The sequence below is a fragment of the Rutidosis leptorrhynchoides genome, chromosome 3, assembly GCF_046630445.1.
Source record: "Rutidosis leptorrhynchoides isolate AG116_Rl617_1_P2 chromosome 3, CSIRO_AGI_Rlap_v1, whole genome shotgun sequence".
In the NCBI taxonomy this organism is placed as follows: Eukaryota; Viridiplantae; Streptophyta; class Magnoliopsida; order Asterales; family Asteraceae; genus Rutidosis; species Rutidosis leptorrhynchoides.
The window spans coordinates 574,169,710-574,177,223 of NC_092335.1; the positions used below are offsets into that span (position 1 = coordinate 574,169,710).

The 7,514-nt window shown below is 32.0% G+C and overlaps 1 non-coding gene across 1 annotated transcript; it reads right to left on the reverse strand.

The window, feature by feature from the left end:
• Positions 1 to 3,797: 3,797 nt before the first annotated feature.
• LOC139903125 (small nucleolar RNA R71) lies at positions 3,798 to 3,904 on the reverse strand. Its single transcript, XR_011777969.1, has one exon. It is a non-coding gene; the product is annotated as a small nucleolar RNA R71 (small nucleolar RNA).
• Between the last annotated feature and the right edge of the window lie 3,610 nt (positions 3,905 to 7,514).

Sequence of the window (7,514 nt, forward strand, 5' to 3'; positions counted from 1 at the left end):
ATGCAAAATGATTAGACCACGAACATAAAACCACACATGATAATGCTAAAAACGAACACATATTTCATAGCATTATCCTTCAAGAAAGACAAGCTTTTAGTTGCAATTGTTCTATTTACGAGTGATATTCGTTTAAATAATAAAAGGTGAAGACAAAAGACAGATTCGACGATTTGAAGACGCAAACGACCAAAAAGCTAAAAAGTACAAAGTACAATCCAAGTGGTTCAAATTATTGATGAGAAACGTCTAGAAATTATAAGGGTACAAGCCGTGAAACGCAAAGTACAAGATATTAAATTGTACGCAAGGACGTTCAAAAATCCGGAACCGAGACATGAACCAGCTATCAGCACGTGACACAACGGACCAAAAATTACAAGTCAACTATGCACAAGAATATAATATAATATATAATTAATTATATATATTATTATATATTATAATTAAAAGCAGCCCACGTTTAAATCACTATGGGGAGCTGAATCCAAAGCTCCGCACTCGCGGAGCTGTACGGTTCAAAGTGGGCCTATAAAAGGCCGCGCATTCTGATCGATTTCATTACACCTTTTCTACTTCAATCTCTTAATCTATATATATATATATATATATATATATATATATATATATATATATATATATATATATATATATACATATATATATATACATATATATATATATATATACATACATATATATATATATACATACATATATATATATATATACATACATATATATATATATATACATACATACATATATATATATATATATATATATATATGTATGTATATATGTATATATATATATTTATTATAATTTTAATTTTAATTAAAGTTTAATAATAAGGTTATAGTGGCAAATGTTTTAAGTTTGTAAGTCGAATTTCTGTCTGTGTAACACTACGCGATTAATACTCATTGTAAGTTATGTTCAACCTTTTTAAATTAATGTCTCGTAGCTAAATTATTATTATGCTTATTTAAATCGAAGTAATCGTGATGTTGGGCTAAATATTAAAGACGGGGTTATTGGGCTGTGTACCATAATTGGGGTTTGGACAAAAGATCGACACTTGTGGAAATAAGACTATGGGCTATTAATGGGCTTTATATTAACTAAACGATACCTCGTTAATTAAATATAAAGGTTAAAATTTGACGTATCTATATATAACCACATACGCTTAATCGGGTACGGTGGGTGGGATATTTATAAATACGAATTATTGTTCATTTGACCGGACACGGGGATGGATTAATAGTCACTGGACTCATTAAAACAGGGGTGAATTACATTCAAGGGTAATTGGTGTAATTGTTAACAAAGTATTAAAACCTTGGATTACACGCAGTCGATAACCTGGTGTATTCATTAAACAAAGTATTAAGACCTTGTTACATTTTGAATCCCCAATTAGTTGGAATATTTGACTTCGGATAATAAGATTAATTTGACGAAGACTCTCGCACTTTATAATTATGACTGATGGACTATTATGGACAAAACCAGATGGACATATCGAATAATCCAGGAAAAAGGACAATTAACCTATGGTAATAAATTAAAATCAACACGTCAACATCATGATTACAGAAGTTTAAATAAGCATAATTCCTTTATTTTATATCTCATCGTACTTTTAATTATCGCAATTTTATTTATCATCATTTTATTTATCGCACTTTTAATTATCGCACTTTTATTTATCGTCATTTACTTTACGCTTTAAATTAAGTTGTATTTATATTTTATATTTTGCATTAGGTTTTAATTGTGACTTAAGACATAAAATCGACAAACCGATCTCTAAACTGTAAAAACCCCCCTTTTATAATAATAATAATATTACTTATATATATATTGATACAAATATAGTTTAAAATAAATATAGCGTTAAACTCAGCTAGCTCCCTGCGGAACGAACCGGACTAACTAAAAACTACACTACTTTACGATTAGGTACATTGCCTATAGTGTTGTAGCAAGGTTTAGGTATATCCACTCTATAAATAAATAAATAACTTGTGTAAAATTGTATCGTATTTAATAGTATTTCGCAATAAAAATATAACTATTTCGTATACACCTCGCATAACATCAAGTATTTTTGGCTCCGTTGCCGGGGAACACTCAAACGCCGAAGCGAAACGCTATAAAAAAAATTAGTTTTTAAGTTATTTTTGTAAAAATATATTTATATAAGTTATTAGTTTAAAAAAATATATATATAAAAACATAAAAATATATATGTATATATATATATATATATATATATATATATATATATATATATATATATATATATATATATATATATATATATTTATATATCTATATTTTTAAGTGTTTAAAATTAAAAAGTTTTTATTTTTAGTTACAAAAACTAATAAGTAATTGTTAAAATATAAGTTTTATTTAAGTTATATTTTATAAAATTTAAATTCAGAAAATTAAATCAAAGTAAAAAAAAACGCTTAGTTTAAACTTAGTTTTTTCCGTCGTATTTTATATTTTTAGATTTTTAGGCATTGCCGTAAAATACCTTAAGTGCTTTTTCTTTATATTAAGATTTAGACGCTTTAGAATTTCACGACGTCACTTATCGCTTTAATATTTAATAGATTTTAGTGCCTAATTAAGTTATTGCCGTTTTGGATATAGAATTCCTTTTAAGCTTTAATTCCTTTAGACGTAATTTTTAATATTTAGTTTTAGATTTTAAGTTTCGACGCTTTACTTTCTTATTATTATTTTTCAACCTTTTATTTTTTTTCGACGTTTTTCGACGCACTCTTCTTCTTTCTCATTTCTACGCTCTAGTTTTTAGGACATAGAATTTTCTTTATTTTCTTTAAAATTTCGACGAAAAATTATTTTAAGCGGTTAAATTGATAGACATCCAAAATTTTCTGCTTCGTAGTAATAGTTGGATTTGTTAGTGGCTGAGTTGTGAATTTTCCGACTTAAAGGATCCTGGATCCCTGCTACATCTTTTGGCTATTCGAAACGTGGGCAAAAGCAGAAAAGTCTATTAATTTGATAACTTATATAATTTTTATCTTTATAACTAATAGGATATTCAGTGAATGCACCGAGCAAAACGCTCACCACCTTTCATACGTTCACCCCCTGTAACTCGATCAAGACATCTAGCTAATATTGTCACCGTTGATTTTTCTTTAGAATCGTCATCAAGTCGACCAAGTACTCCAATTCAAATTTCCGATAATCCATTTTTTGAACCCGACCTCACAATTGAGAACCCGAAGGATATTCAAGGATAATTCGGAGATCCTGAACCACTAATTATTCCTCCTGAACCACCAATCATTCAACCAGAGATTGTCGAGGAAGAAACCATTAAATCAGAATCCTCTAGTGATTCAGATTCAACAAATTCAATCATGGAAAATCCAGAACCTCTAAGTATGGAAGACCGAATGAGAGATACAAGCACTGGACAAGGTCATGCCATTACTCAACCAGATATAAATGCGCCAGATTATGAAATTAAAGGACAAATCCTACACATGATAACTAATCAATGCAAATTTAGTGGTACGCCAAAAGAAGATTCAAACGAACATCTTCGTACCTTTAATAGGATTTGTACTCTATTCAAAATCAGAGAAGTTGAGGATGAACAGATCTATCTAATGTTATTTTCCTGGACTTTAAAAGGAGAAGCCAAAGATTGGTTAGAATCGTTACCTGAAGGGGCGATTGATACATGGGATGTTTTAGTTGAAAATTTTTTTAAACAATTCTTTCCGGCATCTAAAGCCGTGAGACTTCAAGGAGAAATTGTTACATTCACACAAAAGCCAAATGAAACTTTATATGAAGCGTGGACAAGATTCGGAAAGTTGTTGAGAGGATGTCCTCAACATGGTTTAGACACTTATCAAATAGTACAAATATTCTACCAAGGATGCGACATTACTACACGAAAAGACATCGACATAGCAGCTGGTGGTTCCATTATGAAGAAAACCTCAACTGAAGCTTACAAAATTATTGATAACACTGCTTCCCACTCACATGAGTGGCACTAAGAAAAAGATATCGTTAGATCATCTAAAGCGGCTAGAGCCGATTCTAGCCATGACTTTGATTCCATTTCCGCAAAGTTAGATGCTTTCGAGAGACGAATGGAAAAGATGACGAAAGATATTCACACAATACGAATTAGTTGTGAGCAGTGTGGAGGACCACATTTAACAAAAGATTGTCTCAGTATTGAACAAACAATGGAATAAAGAGAGAATGTTTCATACATGAACCAAAGGCCTGGAAATAATTATCAAAGTAATTATCAACTGCCAAGACCAAACTACAATCAAAATCAGAATTATAACTGAAATGTTCCATACAACAATCAACAAGGTCCTAGCAATCAACAAGTATCTAACAATACTTACAACCAGCAAAGACCAATTTTTCAAAATAAATCACCACAAACTGATGATAAAAAGCCAAATTTAGAAGACATGATGTCGAAGCTAGTTGAATCTCAAACTCAATTTTTCACATCTCAGAAAGAAACTAATGAACAAAATGCTCAAGCATTTTGAAATCAACAAGCTTCAATCCAAAATCTGGAACAAGAAGTGAGCAACCTAGCAAGGTTAATAGGAGAAAGAAAATCGGGAAGTCTACCTAGTGATATAAATGCTAACCCCCGAAATGAAACAGCTAAATTCATTACCACAAGAAGTGGTATTACACTTAAACCACATGAAATACCTGTAATTTCTGATGACTCTATTCCTACTCCACAGGCACCACAGCCTGAGCAAGATAAGGAAAAAGAACTGGTAGTTGAAAAGGTTAATGAAGATAACACAGTTAAGGCTAAACCTTATGTTAAACCATACCAGCCACCGCTTCCTTACCCAAGTAAAATGAGAAAAGAAAGACTTGAAGCCGAGCAATCCAAATTCTTGGATATGTTTAAACAAATAAATATCAATCTTCCTTTCATTGATGTGATTTCAGGAATGCCAAGATATGCTAAATTCTTGAAAGATCTAATCACAAATAGAAAGGAAATGGAAGAACTTTCAGCTGTTACTATGAATGCTAATTGCTCTGCAGTGCTGTTGAATAAACTACCCAAAAATTATCAGATCCAGGAAGTTTAATAATTCCATGTTTTCTGGGTAGTCTTAGTTCAATAGAAGCATTGGTAGACTTAGGTGCTAGTATAAATTTAATGCGGTATTCATTATACGCTAAACTAGACCTTGGAGAATTGAAACCAACACGAATAAGCATACAACTAGCCGATCGATCAGTAAAATATCCTAGAGGGATAATGGAAAACATGCTAGTTAAAGTTGGTAATTTAGTATTTCCAGTAGATTTTGTTATTCTGGACATGGAAGAAGATTCTCGAGTTCCTCTTATATTAGGAAGACCATTCTTAAACACGGCTAAAGCAATAATAGACGTGTTTGGTAAGAAACTGACCCTAAGTATAGAGGACGAGAGTGTCACCTTTTTTGTTGATAGAGCCATGCAACAACCGCAATCTGTAGATGATACATGTTATTATATTCAAACTATAGATTCACATGCAGAATTGTTAGAAGAATTTCCAGAATTACAAGGAATAGGAGAATGTTCTTTAGGAGAAGGAACTGAACCAATTGATGAAGCTGAAATGTTAGCTACACTTATGGCTAATGAATACGAACCAACAACAGAAGAACTTCAAATGTTAAAAGAAGAAGACATATATCGATACAAATCATCGATAGAAGAACCACCGATATTAGAGTTAAAGCCACTTCCAAACAATTTGGAATACGCTTATTTACATGGTGAATCTGAATTACCTGTAATAATATCATCTTCTCTTACGGAAAATGAAAAATCTTGACTCATTTCTGTGCTAAAAGCTCATAAACCAGCTATTACATGGAAGATTCATGACATTAAAGGCATAAGTCCTTCATATTGCACACATAAAATCCTTATGGAAGAAGGTCATAAAATATATGTGCAACACCAACGAAGACTAAATCCTAATATGCAAGATATTGTTAAGAAAGAAATTATTAAACTGCTAGATGCAGGTTTAATTTATCCAATCTCTGATAGCCATTTGGACTTTGCAATGCCCCTGCAACCTTTCAAAGGTGCATGATGGCGATTTTTCACGACATGATAGAAGAATGCATGGAAGTTTTCATGGATGACTTTTCAGTCTTCGGTGATACTTTTGAAAAATGTCTAGTTAATCTTGAATGAATGCTTATTAGATGCGAGCAATCAAATCTAGTTCTTAATTGGGAGAAATGTCATTTCATGGTTAAATAAGGCATCGTTGTTGGTCATAAAATTTCAAAGGAAGGAATTGAAGTGGATAGAGCTAAAGTAGATGTAATTGCTAAACTTCCACATCCCACCAATGTTAGAGGAGTTAGGAGTTTTCTAGGGCATGCCGGTTTTTACCGACGTTTCATAAAAGATTTTTCTAAAATTGCCACTCCTATGAATAAACTCCTAGAAAAGGATGCTCCATTCATCTTTTCGGATGAATGCATCAAATCTTTTAATATTCTTAAAGAAACACTCACTAATGCGTCGATCATGATAACTCCAAATTGGAATCTACCATTTAAACTCATGTGCGATGCAAGTGATTTTGCAATGGGAGCCGTTTTAGGTCAAAGAATTGAAAAATGATTTCAACCTATCTATTACGCTAGTAAGACGTTACAAGGAGCACAAACGAATTACACAACTACTGAAAAAGAACTCATTGCTATTGTCTTTGCTTTTGATAAATTTCGTTCATATCTCGTTCTAGCAAAAACGGTGGTCTATACTGATCGTTCTGCTCTTGGATACTTATTTTCAAAACAAGATGCTAAAACACGATTAATCCATTGGATCTTACTCTTACAAGAGTTCGATATTGAAATTCGAGACAAAAAGGGAGCAAAAAATCTCGTCGCTGATCATCTTTCTCGTCTTGAAAATCCTGAATTAGAAGTTCTAAATAAATCGGCCATACAAGATAACTATCCTGATGAGTATCTATTGAACATCGATTATAGTGAAAATCCATGGTTTGCAGACTATGCTAACTACTTAGTATGTGGATTCCTTGAAAAAGGGTTATCGTACCAAAAACGAAAGAAATTCTTTAGTGATATAAAACACTATTTTTGGGAAGATCCACATTTATTTAAAAGTTGTCCCGATAGAATAATCCGCCGATGTGTATTCGGGGATGAAGCTAGTCAAATCTTAAACCATTGTCATACAGGACCAACAGGAGGGCATTATAGGCCTCAACTTACAGCAAGAAAAGTCTATGACGCTGGATTTTATTGGCCTACAATATTCAAAGACGCACACCTTCTCTGTAAATCCTGTGATGCTTGTCAATGGGCCAGAAAAATAAGTCAACGTGATGAAATGCCACAAAATATCATTCAAGTATGTGAAGTATTTGACGTTTGGTGTATTGACTTTATGGGTCCATTTCCAAA